The sequence below is a fragment of the Chroicocephalus ridibundus genome, chromosome 1 (genome assembly GCF_963924245.1).
Source record: "Chroicocephalus ridibundus chromosome 1, bChrRid1.1, whole genome shotgun sequence".
Classification (NCBI taxonomy): domain Eukaryota; kingdom Metazoa; phylum Chordata; class Aves; order Charadriiformes; family Laridae; genus Chroicocephalus; species Chroicocephalus ridibundus.
Genome location: NC_086284.1, coordinates 163,194,105 through 163,210,916, shown reverse-complemented (window position 1 = coordinate 163,210,916; position 16,812 = coordinate 163,194,105). Strand labels below are relative to the sequence as shown.

Genomic DNA, 16,812 nt, shown 5'->3' with positions numbered 1-16,812 from the left:
GCAAACATGCAGGATGCCCAGTGAGTTGCTTTCTTTGTTCCAGAATAATCCCAGGAAACGGTGCTCTGATAAACCATAAAGAAGGTGATTGTGTTAAATGGAGCTCGTCTGCACCTCAGCTAAAAGGTGGTTTCCCACAGTGATGGCACCTCATGTGTATCTGTTGGTATTTTCTCACATCCTACAAAGCCTCAGTATGTCTCGGCTAATTTTCTGCCTTCTGTGCCAGCGCTGTCATTTCAGTCTTCTGGTCCATCCACCTGTCCCAAACAGGGGAATGAGAATAAGGGCAACACACAGATCTTCTTTGGGCTCAGCTTCCTGCACCGGCCCATGTTTCTGAAGGCAGAGCAGACTGGCAAAGCAGTACAGAACAGCCCATGCTGACAGTGGGAAGCCGGAGGAGCTGGGAGAATTGAGAAGGCTCTCAAGGGAGCAGGAAAAAAGTCCCAAATGTGGGAGGGAATCTTGGCAGAAATGAAAGGGGGGTTGTTGAGCAAAGCATGCAGTGGCTCCAGACGCACAGAGCTTGCAATATGTTACGCTGAGAATCTGTGGGTGTGTTTATAAGACCCGCCGCTGACTTGCATGCACAAAGGATGTAGCCTCCTCTTATCAGAAAAATGTGGGCTTCGGTCTTGCAGAAAAGGGAGAACGAATGCTTGCGTAATTTCACATTGAGTCTTCTTTCTGGTTGTAGCCCAAAAAAATGGTCCCAAAGTTTGGCTTTGACTGGACTGGCTTTGGTTTCTGGCAGACAAAAGTGGTGTCTTTAATTGTGGCAGGCTATAAACGAGTTAGTTCCCCTGCAGTTCCCACAACAAAGCTACAATGAGAATCTGGATGACTTTCTACAGCACTGGAAAAATCCCTTGTTCCTAGCATCTCTTGGGCATACTAGAATATTTCAAGCTAGTTTCATTTTGTCCTCAGCCAGCACCCTGGAATGAGAACCACAGAGCCACTTCATTTGAGCAAATATTTGGCCTTGATTACTATGGCAGGCTGAGCCCAAAAACAAACAGCAAACATGAGGTAAGCTGAGAGGCACCATTAGTGGGGCAAAAGCTCACACAGTAACCTCTGGAAAAGCAGCAAGCTGAAAGTAGGAGGGCTCTCATGTTTTTGTAGGGAGGAAAAAAATAAAAGGAGACTAAATTCCTGCTATAGGAAGACGCCTGGGGAGAAGAAGAGGGAAGCGAACACCCAGTTAGATGCCTTTTGTTTAGAGACCCATTAAAGGTGACTGATGGGTGACTGATTAAAATAATGATAAAAAAAAAGTGAATGAGCTAAACACTATCACCTTTATGTATTCTCTGATCTTAGTCCTGTTTTTCAAATACTGTAGTCACCCTGCTACTGAATTCTTGGTCCTGTGAAAACATGGCCCAGCTGAGACCAAGGGAAAGAAAAGAGACGCGAAGGTGGCGTAAAGCTCTCCGCAGCCCTACCTTATCAGGATGAATTAAACAGAGTTTAGATGGATTTCTCAATCTCTTTAAATTATTTTTACTTTATCAACATCTGACCTGAGCCTGGCAAGTATGTTTGCTACGCAAGCATCACAAGGTACAGCTGCAGGGTGGCAGAGAGGCTGGGGAGGGATGTTATTCTCCTTTCAGCTTGTCCTCTGCTGAGTAAGAAGAATGCCCCCAAGCCCTTCTAAACTAAGGAATTTGAAGAATTTCTTACCCCCTCTGAGAAAGGGAGAAGGAAAAGGAGGTATTTGAGATGTTAATAAAGGACCCTTAGCAATTGTTGAACCAGGGAGCTGTGAGGCCAGGGCAGACAAGCCTAAGATTACATGCATCATACTGGCTGAATTATCACTGAAGGAGCTAAGATGTAAAAGATTGTGTGAAAACGTTTGTTTTCTGCATCAAAGAGTTGCTGTGCTTATTTAAGGCAGGTAACAGGATGCGTTTTGCTGGCATTTTGGACAAGCCTGTGTAGGCCCAAGGCAGAAAACCTGGACTCCAAATCTTGAGTTTTGGGCAAAGATACGTTTGCTGGATGGCTTGTATTCCTGATGGCCCTTTTGTCTAATGGTGTTGGATGCCAGCTTTCTCCAAATTTAAAACTGAATAGAAAATACTAAGCAGCAAGAGAACAGGGCTAGAGAAAACAAGGTTAGGAAGGGGATATACTGAACTAAAAAATGCCTGTTGCTTAGCATTGTTCTTGCTTTTAGATGGTAGAGATGATTATATTAGAATTCTTTAGAGGTAAAGAGCTGTGGGCCATCATTCTGAGTATGTCAGACCAGGAATGTGGTGTCTCTAACCATGCACAATAGAGTTGCAATCCCATCGCAGGGTCTGAAGGAACTCACAAGCTCCAAGAAGAGTTTTCCTCTGCCTAAGACAGAAGTTTTCATTTAGGTATGTTTCTGAGGATACTTCTATGACTTCAGTAAAAGCACAGCTGTTTGATAACCTGCTTCCCCAATAAAGGTCCCTTCTACAGATGGTGTCACTCCCCTTTTATTGAAAGGAGGGACTCTGGCACAAGATAAATATACTTACTGCACTACATAACCAATGGGTGGAGATTTATGCCTCTGAATGCTATCCCAGCCGAGCAAAGGTGTTGTAAATGCTTGGTTTTCCAGCTGCCGATCTTGTCACTGACGTGTTAAGAAAGTAAAAACATGCTCCTCTTTTACTAAAGCTAAAGCAAGAACCACAATGAGGGAGCAGGAGTTCAGCAGGTTGTTCACGTGGGACTGCGTGGGTGGAGGGTTGGGGAGAGGTGAAAAGTGGAATAACCGTTTTAAATGCTAGAGTATGCTCCTTCACAGTCCTGGGGTGCAGGTAGAGTTCCCTCTTAAATTTTCTCCATCAGCAAAGACAATTTGAAAGACACCTGTCACAGTGCCTCAGTTTATTCCCTTCAGTTGTGCTCATGCATCTCTCTGTGGGCCTATAAACTAGATCAGTGAAATGATCTTTTTTCTTAACCTTCTTTTTTAACTCTGCTTCAGTGATCCAGTTTACCATATGGCTTTTGAAACACCTGCATCAGCACCACCGGAGCAGTTGGTAAGCTATGACACAGCACTAGGAATGAATGGCTAGTGGGAGAAGAGACATCTCAAACCAGCTTCGCTGATGAAGAGGGCATCACACCCAGACATATGAAAATGAACCAATTAAGCTGTACCTTTTCCACAGCCATGCCAGAAGTTGGGCTGTCACACTAAGGGTAACATCATTCTGTTAGAAAAGGGCTACTCTCCTCCTCACATCTGCTACTGGCTGCTTCTGAGACAGGTTACCAAGCCACGTTTCCCTTACTGTGGTCCAGCGCAGCTCTTTTACGTCAGCTGCTCCTGGTAGAATTTGGATGAACAGAGCTAGAACTTGGGCTTAAAAGGTTAGTCACTGAATTTGTAAGTTCTGACCCCCCAGTGGAAACATCAGTTGCTTTCACTTCTTCCACATCTTAAGTTCATGGTTTCCCACCTCCTGCACTCTCATAGTTTGGATTTGGCATTTGTTATGGGAGCAGAATGATAAAGAATTGATACAAGGGGAAAAGGAAGTTATGTGCTAACAGCTGGTGCCTAAATTGCAGACAAATTTCAGGTTGTTCAGAGGACATAGGCGTGAAGTCCACAGACATGTGTGGCTTTCTTCTACAGACCCACCTCCAAAGAGCCATTTCCTTCTGTTACAGTACATGAAAACCCATCAAGTTCTCATCTGCATTTATAGCTGCTGCTTCGTATGGGTGTATGTATTAAAGCTGCTGCAGAGCAGCTTTTTTTGAGAAATTCTAATTATGAATCTGCTCTGAAACTACTGATGTTTCAGGCTTTTGCAAAAGCAGAGCTCAGGCTTCTTAGCAATACCAGATTGTGACATTCTCCAGATCTGTACATGTGCGGTTCCTGCCTAAAGCCACTGCGGTTAGCATTTAGCAATGTGACTTCTCCGATGAAGTAAACACCTTTTGTTTCTGTCACTCTTCTTGTTTCACTCTCTCAAGCTTGTCAGTAAGAAACTAGTTTTGGAAGAGCTTTCTTCTGCTTCACAAAGCATTGGAAGTTAACTCACCAAAATGAATTTAGACACTGTACCTGTTTGTCAGATATAGAAATCAAATGTCCCTCCGTTTATTGTTTGATCACAGAAGTGCAGGCTTCTCCCAGGGATTGCTGTTTGCCAACAAACTTAAACCCAATTGTCTTGGATTAGACCAGTGTAGGGGAAAAACATGGTAGTTCAGCAAAGTGGGCATTTGTTCGGTCTGCAGTTAAGGCTGGCAAATTGAAGAGGCATCTCTGGATGCTCTCTGCTTAGTATATTTTTTTCCCTCTAGAAACAGTACAGTACCATTAATTTACTCCCACCAAACTCGTAAATCTGTCTGCTGCTGAGAAGTTGTTTTTCAGAATTCAATGACCATTACAGGTTTGTTCTTCCAAAGGATGCTGGCTTGCAAACGTTGATGGAAAATGTGAGTGAAGTTGATCAGAAGGATCCAAATAAACATCCTGTAAATTTGTAGAAAGTAACAGATGTATGAAATTAATATGATAGCTTTTTTAGTCATACTTGTTTCTCTCTGAGGTGTGTCCCCTTTCCTGGGTAACTTCCTGCCACCAGATCAGCACAAAAACCTGTTTCACTTATTTTCAAAATAATCAAGCTACGGAAAACAGACATTTCAAATCTGACTTGCCTCAACTACCACACATCTACAAATCTGACCATGAGGGAAATACACAGAGTTTTCAAAAGAGGTGGGATACACTTTTTGTTAAGGGAAAGAATGGTGTAAACCTACAGCAATCTTGTTCTGAACTCAGTTTTGATGCTTTACTGCTGAAGTTGTCAAGAAAGTTTTGATATTGATTAAACAGGAGCGGGGACAAGTTCTCAAATTAAAAAGAAAAAAAACCCTAAACCTTAAGAAGACAGTCCAGCCTGACCTTAGACTTAAAACTAAGCATCAGCAAGAGCAGTGTAAATATGAAAGTATGAGAGTCAGAAAAGAATAAAAAATGTAAAATGCCCAGTATCATATGGTCTTCAAAATCAACTTTGTGGCACCCTTTTTATGTCTGCATCTCATGCTTGTAGTCAGTATCTTTTATTTCCCACATTACTACTGCTGTCAGTTCGTTCTGCCTTTTGTATTTGCTTTCCCAGCTAAGATCTGTTATTTTTCTCCTTTAAAAGATTTATTTAGACCTGATACCAACTGCTTTCCCTCACTTTCCTTTCCTTTCTCAGCCGCTTGGCTGAGGAGGCAGCCTCTCCTACTCTTAAAAAGCTTTTGATATATGTAGTCACCTCAACTATTTTCATTCTGCTTCATTTTTGTGGGAGAACTTAAAACCCTGTTGTTCAACAAGTACATATCCTTTCCATATGTTGGTCACATTTTTTCATGGATCAAAATGAGGCACTGGATACAGCAGATCGTTTCACCATCCAAGATATCTGGTTATGCAGGTACCTTCGGTTGTCACAATTCCAGCTTCCTTTCATTTTCTGCCTCGGTGTACTAGCGAAGACCTGACCTCTATTTTCCTACCTTCTCACTGCCAAATTAAAGTCTCATTTCTATTTTGTACCTGCATTTACATTTCTCACCTCTGCCTTTAACAATGACACCTCTGTATCCCTGATACTCAGATGTACAAACCTTTTGGTAATTTCTCCTACTGCCTTTTGTGTCTTGAGATACAAAGGTCTAGCATTGTTTCCAGACTGATGCAGTGAATCTTTCTAAGTCTAAAGTGTTACGCTTGGACAAGAGATGCTTACTTGAGACACTTCTTCAGTAACTTCTCTCCTTATTCAAGCATCTTTCACTTAATTTGCCTCTTCCACTTGTAACTTTGAGATTGTCATCAGTAAACTTCACCTTGCATTTCCCATCACTGGCACCTACATCTGCAAATCTGCCTTCCTTGGAGAAAGTAGGAAGCCCCGAAGGGAAGGAGCCTTGTGTTTCTGCATGCTTGTAAAATGTGCAATAAACCGCATCTGCATAGCTGGATCTGACATATGGCCTTATACATGCTGTACTCTTTTCAGAACTTTTGTCTTGCATCTTGGCTGCTGCCTCCTCCTTTTACTCATCCTGAAGCTCAGCCTTGAAGAATGCTGTAGTAAATGCAAAGAGGCAGAATTACATCATCTCTATCTTTTCACACCTCTACTGTTTTGGCATGCCTATTTTAATCCATTTTGTGCCTTCTTTAGCATACGGACTGGCTACTCAAACACCTCAGCAGCACCAGGGGTGGCTTACGCCCATGCATCCGCCTGCCTCAGTTCTGTCCCTTTATCAGATGAAACAAAATTCTGCCTTGCATCTTCCGCACTAGAAGACAAGGGGGTCGGGTGGAGACTTCTCGATTGGGTGGGGATCCCCCCCCCCATTTCCGAGAACCTCCCCTCCGGGGGGACGGGGCCGCAAGCCCATCGCCCTGCTCCCGGAGGATGTCCCTGAGCTCCCTCCCTCCCAGCCCGGCGCTGGCACGCTATGGCCGGTGTCTGAGGCCGCCAAACCCCAGGCCCTGCCAGGTGCCATCCAGGCCGCCGGTGCCCGCCCGGCGCGGGGCATTGTGGGGCGGGGCTGGCCTGGCACGGCCTGGCGCGGGGGGTTGTGGGAGCGGCTTTGGCACGGCTCCGACCGGGGGGGTATGAGGGAAGCGGGGGGAGTTCGGCCCGGCCCCACGGCCAAGGCGGGGAGGCCGGGATGGGACACACCGCCCGCCCCTCCCGAGCCCTTCGGCGGCCACTGCCGCCGCCGTCCTGCCCTGCGCCCCGCCCGAGCGGCCGCGGGGCCGGGCCGCCCCGCCGATGGGGCTGGGCTCCGCGCGCGCCCAGGCGTTGCTAACGGCTCGCCGCTTCCTCAACGGCTCAGCCTCCGCCCTGCCGCCGGCTCCTCATTGGCGGCGGCGGCCGTCAGTTCTCCCCATCCGGCGCCCGCCATTAGCTGGCTGTGCCCGCGAGGGGGGAGGGGGCGGGCTCGGCGGCGTTGCTGGGCCGCGGAGGCTCCTCCCGGCCGGGCGCCTGGCAGTGCCGGTGAGCGAGAGGCGGTCGCGGTGCCTGCGGGAGGAGCCGGCAGCTTGAGGACGCCACTCTCTCGCCCCGAGGAGCGCAGCCGCCGCGGCGTTTCCCTCCCTCCGCCGTAGCCGGGCTCAGGTGAAGCCGGTCGGGTGGGCGCGGGTGGTCCCGGTTTGTGTCCCCCCTTCCCCTCCCCTGTCTCCGGCGCTTGTACCCCTCGGCGGATTTCGCGCCTCTTTGTCCGGCCGGGCGGGAGAGTGTCGCTCTCCTGCTGCTCTTCTCCGCCTTGCCCCGTGAGGCAGCCCGGCTTGGACGCCGACCTGCTGTGCCCGGGGTGCTCACCATCTCCCCAGCACCACCATCCCGCTCTCCTCCGGGGGCGTGTGTGTGCCGCCGCGCCGTAGGGTTGCATTATGCCCAGGGAGTTGCCTCTCTCCTCCCTCCACGCCCTGCTAACTGGCCTTCCCGGAGGTGGGGTGGCGATATTCGCGCTCTTTTTCACCCGACCGTCCTCTCTCCCCGCTTCCTCCGGTGCGTCTCCCCTCTTTCCCCCCGCTCCCCTCCCTCGCCTTCGAGCGTCCGGCCTTTGGAAGTAACGGGCAGGGGAGAATGGGACCGTTCGGCAGCTGTCAGGGCTGTAGCCTGAGTCACGGGCTGACAATCCTCCTTGCAGACATTGCGCTGGGCTTGGCTTCCGCCCTCAGATCTCGACTTCCTCGTTCGAGTTTGGTTTGTGCAGTGAAGCCAGGAGAGAGGGAGGAGGGAGTGACAGGGCAAGATGAAGCTTGCAGGGAAAAAAACTCTTGCAGATAGCTCATGCTTTCAGGCATCACCTCCAAGCGAGTAAGAAAAGTTCTCTGGCTTTTAGTGATATCGTTACCAGCCTGGCTCCAGTAGGTGTGGAAAGTAGCAAGTTTCGTAGCCCCCGAGGGTGGTGTGTACCCAGTGGGTTTAATAAGGATTGCTCCTAATTTGCCTAAACACAGGGTGAAATGAGTTTTAAAGCAATAGCATGCTTCTGGTAGTAAAGTGGATTTTTTTCAGTAGTAAACTGCATTGGTTGGGAAGCTCTTCATGTAGTGGCTGTTAAATTCCCCTTTTTTTTTTTTTTTTCCTCCTTGTGGTTCCTTCTTTTTTTTTTTTTCTCTTGAAACACAGTTTGTGCTCTTCATCTTTCTTCTTCCGTAGGTTTTTCTTCTGTATCCTATGTCATGATGTCCTGAGCTGCACTCCATCAGAGTGGACTAAGAACCTAAGTGTTTTTTTAAGTGAGGAAGTCTGTCCTAAGCAGGGTAATCTCTCGAGTACTGCGTAAGAAATTTGTGCTTCAAACTTGACGAGATATTGTAGTAGATGGACTTTGTCCTGCAGACTATGATTTCTGCGCCTCTGCCCTATGCTATAAAGAAATATAAGTTAATTTGCATGGAGGCTGTTGAACCATGGCTTGAAAGACTAAATTGCATGTCCTTAACATATACATCTGCTGTCCTCACGCCTAGATACAGTGAAGTTTTAACTCCAAAGTAACAGCGTTCTAATCAGTTACTGCTTGTGTAAAGATGCTTTTGAAATTAGTCACTAGGTAACAATGTGACGAAGTTCACTTATCCGTGGCATTCCAGTAAAAATGGCAAATCAGGGTGCAGATATGTATTGACTCATAGATTCACTGTCTGCAACTGTAGCGCTCTCTCCCAAAGTTTAAATGAGATAAGCAAATATTTTTGTTAACTAGAAAGTTGTAATGAGGGAGAAGCAATTGATAAATGTAAGTGGAACTGCCTTTAGCACAAAAGAGTTTTGAAGTTGTTAATCACAATTGTCAAAACTGTATAAACACAAGATTGTGCTGCTAATCTGACCTTGTGAAAATAACTAGAGTGAAATCATGCAGCAGTTCTGTGAAGCTCCATGTCAGGTGGAACTGTTCAAATTGACTCTTTCTCCTTCTTGGTAGCTTTATTTGTTGCAACTATTCATATGGTGTGCAATGGCTTTCTGGAGGTGGACAGGCAACACTTTCAGTAACTCTTAAGTAGTTAGAAATGTGGATCTGAACTTCTCATATTTACTGGCCTGGAACCTCAAAGTGAGTATGACCGGCACCAAGCTGATGAGTTATGTGGTTCTTTTTGTAATATGGTGTCATCTATTGTGTACTTGACTTGTATAGCCAAAATCTGATTTTGGAAGTTCTCTGGAGAAGAGACTTCAGCCTCTGCTGGGTGGCATGTAGCTGTTTCTGTATAAACAGGAAGACTAAATAGTCAGGTCCTTTCTGCCCCAGAAGAATGGGTGTAGAAACTGAAGGCCTTTTATTGGACTTTGTTTGCATAGATTGTTAGGATATTCCTACTATGGCTCTGGGATTATTTTTTTTTTCTTTCAAGTTATTCTTGTAAGAAAAAAACCTGCCAGGGTGATATTTTCATCTGAAGATAAAAAGAAAGAATAAGCTGCTTTTTTGTTATTTCCTCTAGGTGGATTTTGATATGATTCACAATGTTTTAAGAAGACAAATAAGCTGAGAGAGCTACACCGTAGTCTTTTAAGTGAATCAGTAATGAATGAGTAATAATAATAATAATTTAAAAAAAAAAGAATAAAATGACTTGTCCAGTAAAGTTGTAGGAAAGAGATTTGAAGCACTCCACTTAGGAGGCTGAAATAATCTGTGTTGTCCAGCACATTATTTTGGTATTATGAAAAATGTTGGAGAGTGTTCAGACTGTGTAGCGGGTGGTAGCTCTAATGCTCACGCTTGAGTTGAAAACTGTCTGGTGGAGTCAGATGCCACAGGTGCTTAAATCTCTTTGCAACACTATTTGGCACTGCAGATATTTCTACTACAAATGCTGAGACTTAAATTTACCACTGCAACAAACTATATTGAAAACTCGAACCATTATTATCTTGGCAGATCTTTAAAAATGATGTACTAAATGTTTATAATAACTAATAATTCACAGGTTAGTCCTCTCTCAGACTATTCACGTGCAGGTACAAGGGAGCACATGTATATTGGTATGGCTACTAAATACATGAAAATATACCTCAATTGTAGTGGGAGATTAGAGTGGTCTGTCTGCACCCAAAAATTCAGGTTTTGTTCTGTTAATCTCCAGAATACTGAACAGGTGGGACATGATGCATGTTATAGGTATTGTGATTTCTGAGCTGATTCTGCTGAATCTTCTGCTTCCACCCCCATCCCTAGAACCGTGTCTTGCCCAGGTTTATGTCACTTATGAACTGGTGTGACTGTAATAGGGTAAGATTATAAGTGGACCCACTGGAGTTGCAGGAACCCATCTGGTTAATGCAAGGTTTACTGAAAGGGGAAGTCAAAGTTAAGGTGGTCTTTTTTCCTGCCCCTGTATACTACATCTGTTTTCTTGTGTGGTAACTTCAGGTTATTGGGTAATGTGTCGAAGTTAACTGATGACTAAAGCGTATTTTAGAGGCCATGAGTTAGTATGCGCATCCACTAAAAGGTGTCCAAAACTTTAATCCTGAGTGTGTGATTTAATACAGTTTTGTTTGTTTGACTCAATAATGCACTCAGTGCCCTCTAACATCCATTTTTTATCTTTGATTTCTCGTATAAATATCTTATTAGTCTTTGTTTTCTTAGTTTATAATTGAGGCACAGCTGTTTGCATGTTAAGTAGAGAAATTGTGTGTCTGACGTTAAGCCTTCTGTGGGTTGGAACAAAACTATAATAGCATAGGATTGCCTACAGCGGCATTGTTTTTGCTGGCAATTGCTCTAGCTTAATGGTGGCTTGGTGACCTTGTACCTTAAATTTCTTTTCAGTTTAAGCACACCATGGTTCTAATTGAGTTTCCTAGTGTAGAAAGAGATGGAAACTAGCAACCTGATTTAAATAGAGTATGATGAGACAAAAATACAAATGCAAGTTCTGCCCTGGAAGCTAATGCAAATGGGTGTTGTCCAACTAAATGAAATGCATCAATTTACAAGTTCATCTTAATTATCTTTTATCCGCTTCACTTTTTTCTTTAGCGGCTGTGAGAACTTGTTCTGAGTGCTTGAAGTAATAATCTCAACGCTGATTTGTCTCGCAATCCTAGGCTACTTTAATGATTTAACATCTTCTGACCTCACTCCAACCCAATCATGTTCAGCGTAGTGGACTAGTCCCTGTTTTCAGCTAATGGCCCTTTGGCCTGTTACTGTACAGCACAATATGTTGCCTTTCTGAGCATCCTAAAAATCTAAAGAAATAGTAGTGTCTACAGTTTCCCAGCGATGGAACTGGGATTGATGTCGTTGTATGATACTTCAGGAGCTAGTAGCGCTAAGTCATGTCCTTTTTAAACATGGCAAAATGAAAACTGTAAAATTGATCTAGCATACTTGTCTGCTGCAAATTATTTCCTATAGAAGTATTACAAATGTATTGCTGTTGAATGCAGAGAGGTATAATGAAATATAACTCTGCATACTGTGGTTTGACTCCATGACCTCTTAATGAAATTTATGCCTCTAGAGTTTTGTACATAGGGTTTGGATTCTGCTTGTCTTCATGACTAGAAATTTAAATTTCTTCTAATGTGTATATGCTGACTCTACTGAGAGTAGTAAATAAAACCACATGGATGAGTGATTTCAGTAAACTCAAGCTAATAATTGATACGTGTTGAGGGAAACTTAACTTGGAAATCTATATCATAAAGTCTCCTTAACTGATGAATACTTCTATTCATCAAGAGCTACCATTTTAATGAGTCTCGGCAGGAAATCCATTGTGATATATGTCTCAATACATAACTGGAGTTCTGATTTGAATGAAAGCGAAGTAGGCATTCAAACTTGCAAGAAAAGAGGTTTAGAGAAATTTTACAGCTCAACTTTGACAGTCCTGTGCCGTCAGATTTTTTTATTTTTTTTCTGTTGGGCAGCTTCCTGTTTAAAATCTAAGATTTCAAGCACGCTCTTGTAATAGTGTACTTCCCTTTTTATTGTTTGTAGTAATGAGAGTACATTAATCTGTGTTTTTCTGTTTAAGGTCAAGACTTCACCAGTTCACTTGAATTTAGGCTCTTTTAATCAACCCTGGAGGTACAGTAGCTTTGACTTTGGTTAAAAAGTCGGTTGTGGCCAGCACTCAATCCAGCTAGTTTTGCTAGTGTACTTAGAGTGGATGTAAATATCCAAGAAAAAAAAAAAAAACAACACTGAATTGAACCTACAGCAAAATTTCAGTAAAAATATTTAATTTCAGTTGCTTCTGTCTTTTTCTCCAAATGTGACTTAAAACAACTCTTGTATCAGTTTGTAGGTAAATTTTTCGTCAGTAAGCTCTTTTTGTAAGGGACTGTTACAGAGTAGGTCTGCTTGCCATTTAGCGGAAGAGATTCTAGTCTTGCTCTGCTCCGAATTGATAAAGTTAATTTGTATTCACACTTTTCTCAGAATAATTTATTTTCATTGATACTGTTTCTTTAATCAATAGTCTATGTTAGGGCTTAGGCATATTCAAACAAATACAAGATGCGTAAATGTAAGAAAGTTGGCAACAAACACAGAATGTAAATCTGAAGTCAAACCAATGAACTGGATGAGAAAGTTCCTGGCTAAGCACTTGGAACTAGTTGATGAGGTAAATTGACTGATGACAGGGGTTTTTTTTTATGTAGATGAAAAACAACACTCTGGCTTCTGTTTTGGCTGTGTCATTCATAGTTTAAAATGTAGAGGAAGGTATTGACATTTTTCTTTGGTTGTTTTTCTTCTGTTTTTTGAGGGAGTGGGTGGCTGTGTTTTTCACTGTGTCCAATTAGTGGAACAGATAAGAAGGGGTGGATTTCAGATGAAGATGTCCAGAAACAGGGAATTTAATTCATAAATTGCTTACTGAAGATAACTGTCTAAAAACCAATTTTAGTTACTTTTTGCTTGTAAATGTGTCTGAAGTAGTCCAAGAAAAACTTCTTTTTTATATTAATGGAATTTTATTTTTTTAGCAGAGTACCACTTAATATATTCTGTTCTTCATAGATGTTGTTCATAGGTCTTTATTACTGTTGTTCAGAGGTAGAGATGGTTTCCCTCTCTTTGACATCAAGTAAAATGTATTCATACTTTACAGAATTGCTTAAATAAATGGATATGGGAGTATGGATGCAGGTATATGGTAGACAACAATTATTAAGTAATTGGATACTTGAAACTGTCATGTTTCAAACGGATGTGTCTGCTTACATACAAAAGGAATTTTCTTTTGTAGAGGAGCATAAGTACAAAACAAGATTTCTCCACAGGCACAAAAGCTCTTTAAAATGTGACTTAGGATTTGTGACTTAAACCAGTTCACTTAGCTTTTATCGTCTGCGTTATATTGCAGTGTGAATGTTTATAGCAGATACTAAAGTCTTTGACCTTTCATTACGCAGTAAATTATTCTGAATTGTTTTAATAGCCCTTCCCAAGTCAAAGTTTTGTGTAGATGAACTTGAGCTTGCAGTTCAATGCAATTTATGATGAGAAATATAAAATGAGAACACACAAATGTGATGAGGAAGATGTATTAGTCAGAATTTTTCTTTAAAAAGGGGATTGCCAATTTATTAGACAAACTGGTGTAACTTCTAAGTATCTACATATTGTCTGCATAGTACTGCATATATGTGTGCATAGTCAGTTTATCTTCTTTCTCTACATAATGGGAGTTAATCTTTTTGCATGGCAAATTTTGTTTTTCCTAATGGGCAGAACTAGTAGATTTTAGTTCTTTAATGCCTTAAAAACTTGAAAACTTGATGTTGATTTAACTAATAAATATAACCACACTGTATTTTACCAATTCTATCAGGAAAAAGTACAGCTGCAGTAATGGTTCAGCTCTTGCTTGTGTAGATAAGGAGAAGAATATCATAGAATGGTTTGAGTTGGAAGGGACCTTAAAGACCATCTAGTTCCAACTCCCTGCCATGGGCAGGGACACCTCCCACTAGACCAGGTTGCTCAAAGCCCCGTCCAGCCTGGCCTTGAACACCTCCAGGGATGGGGCATCTCACTGCCACAGCACTGCAAGTGTATATGGTTGTGGAGAATCTTGTTAATTATGGTGGAAACACATGAAACAGCTACTCTATGGTCAGTGTTTCCTCATGTTATTTTTTTATCCTGTTATACCAGGAAAAAAAACTTTATAGGGAACTTCCAGATCTTATTCCTCACCTCTTATTGGGACCATGGAATGTCATAACATATGAGTCTCCTGTCAGAAGGGGATAATTTTATTCTTTTTCCAAAAAAGTATTTTCCTGTAATGCCAGAATAGAGAAAAACTTATATGCCATATAGCTATGATTGTAAGAGTTCGGACTAGGTTCCTGCTTCAAGTGTCCTTGCTTCTACTCATTTCACATTGCAAGATGAGTCATTTCTTCTCCTTTAATACAAAAATCAGTGTTTCAGGAGATCTAGACAGAAGGGCAGGGTTGGGGGAATTCTAAAATAAGAGATACCTAATGCTGTTCCTTTGTAGTGATTGATAAAATTAGCATTTAGGGAAGAAAGCACGGGTCAGGAAAGGAACAAGCTAACCAGAAAACAAGCGTGAGGCTGAGGTGTACAGACCAGGCAAGTGTTCCTTGTGCGCTCTGCTGCACCAGAGGCTTTCTCCAGAACATTGGTTATAATAGATAGCTAAGTAAGGAGCCACAAAGCTGTGCAAGACCTTGAATGCAATAGGGAAATGTCGCAATTGGAATGTTTCAAAGTTTTTTCAGACCATCTTGAACTTGATACTTACGCTCTGTGAGGTTGTTTTCAACCTCCTTATACATCCTGAAGCTTAAGACTATGTAGCTTTTCCTTCGGTGTAGGAATTGCTGCTGTTCTCATGTCCAGAGTCATTCACTTCCTGCCCCCCACCTCCAAGATCACCTTCATAAACAGAGGTAGGTCCTCTTAATGAATCCCTGTGTATAGCTAGAACAGTTGAGAATCAAATGGGCCTTGTAAAGGTGGTAGACTTCTCTGCCAGGGTTTTTGCCTGCCATCTGTATAGCTGCTGTTAATGGTGGAGCAGAACTATTTGAAATAAGAATGAAAATACGAGATATAGCAGAAGGCAGTTTGTACACAGTCATAGTTTGGCACAGTAGGTTGAGCTGTAGGTGTCTAGAGAAATGTGGTTCCCTGCTGCAATGTAAAAATAACCTTCTTTAAAATGGCTTGCCAGACGTATTTGCACTCTTTCTTGGTTCTTTCCAATATGAGCTGGAAGAAAACTAGTATTATTGATGCTGAAATCAAAGCAAGTTCTCAGTTAATGTAAGCAAGAATAATTGCTTCTATAAGATGACTTTGTTAGCTGAATACTAAACTAAAGTACATGCTAAATATTTGTCTCTAAAAGGCTGAACCAGAACCATATTTTTATTCTCTGTGTATAATTGTTTTATTCCTTGTTCCCTCTTGCGATGAAATGAAACGTGGAGTTGACAAAGATGATAGGGAGTGCTAATTGATATAGAACTGCCTGTTGGAAGAGCTGCCTTACACTTCAGTGCCCCAGAGAGTTCTTGGCAGATATCTTTTTAGCCTTAAATCAGAATATTGGGGAAGGCATGAAAAGTGACCCTGAGATAACAAGGACAGGCTGAAACTTTCCAAGCTCTTCCTCCCTCTCTCATGCAATGTCCCTAGGGAATTCTGCATGCCTGATCAGAACTTTTGCAGTCCATTATGCCTCCTGAAAACAAGTCTTCCAGCAAAACAGCTTGAACAGCAGGGATGGGCTGCAGTTTTCTGAACTACAGCTGTCTCCTTAAGTGGGATTACTTTGCTGAGTGGTCACGAAGAATGTGTTCTCCCCCTGGAATGTTTTCCTTGTGGGCACACTGTCTCTGGAAGAGGAATTCTCTCCTCTGCTGAGAAGGCATGTACTGTACGAGCACTAATGAGAAACAACAGTTGCAGAAAGTGTATTATGCAGGATTGTAAACTTTGAATATTTATTCAAAGTGAATGGGGTTGGGTGGCAGCCAGCCTAGCTTTGTCATGCTAAAGACTGGACTCGAAATCAACAGAAAGCTACCCTCCCCCTCCCTAAACCAGTGTTTGGGGTGTTTAAACAATGTGCACAGGCTTCATAGAACTGATTAACTTTATTGGTGCCATGTACATGGTAACGTGTCTTTGTGTCTCACTGAACTGAAAAGGTGCAATTAAAATAGGGGTAAGCATACCCTCCCTAGCATTAACTTAGGGAAGCTATGCCTGGCCATATTTGCCCATAACCGACAGTGGTTAATTTCTTTATGGTATGCAGTGTGGTTGCCCAAGATTGTTTCTGTGCTTGTATAGCCCGTGGTGAAGCCTGCGCCATCCCGTTTTCACTATTGGTAACCAAAACTAGCCTCTTCAGATGGGCATTCATTTATATTACATCTACATGTACTGTGCTTGTGGCTTCTGTTCTCCCAGTCTTGCTGTTCATTTCAATCCAGTGGAAGGAAAAGGTGACTACTAAATGGCATGTAAGGACAATGTCTTACTTGTATATGGCTTTGTGGCCTTTGCAATTTGCCATGGAAAATCTCAGCTCCACAGAGTAAACCTCTGTCAGCTGTTACAATAGAATATGCAAGTGCTGCTTCACACATACCAGAAAGCGGTGCTTGACAGCTGATGAAGATACCTGGACACACAGAGGCTGAGAAACACTTATTCCATGTTTGTTGTTCTGAGGATACATGCCACGTGCCTTTAGGCCACCTGGAAGATACAGAATTTCCTTTA

The 16,812-nt window shown here is 42.8% G+C and overlaps 1 protein-coding gene across 1 annotated transcript in view; it reads left to right on the top strand.

Moving 5' to 3' along the window:
- The first annotated feature begins 7,010 nt into the window (after positions 1 to 7,010).
- Positions 7,011 to 16,812, top strand: part of MYH9 (myosin heavy chain 9) — a 72,616-nt gene continuing 62,814 nt past the window's right edge. The window contains exon 1 of the mRNA XM_063321789.1: positions 7,011 to 7,169. The gene's annotated coding sequence lies outside the window, so the exon portion shown is untranslated. The remainder of the gene's footprint in view (positions 7,170 to 16,812) is intronic.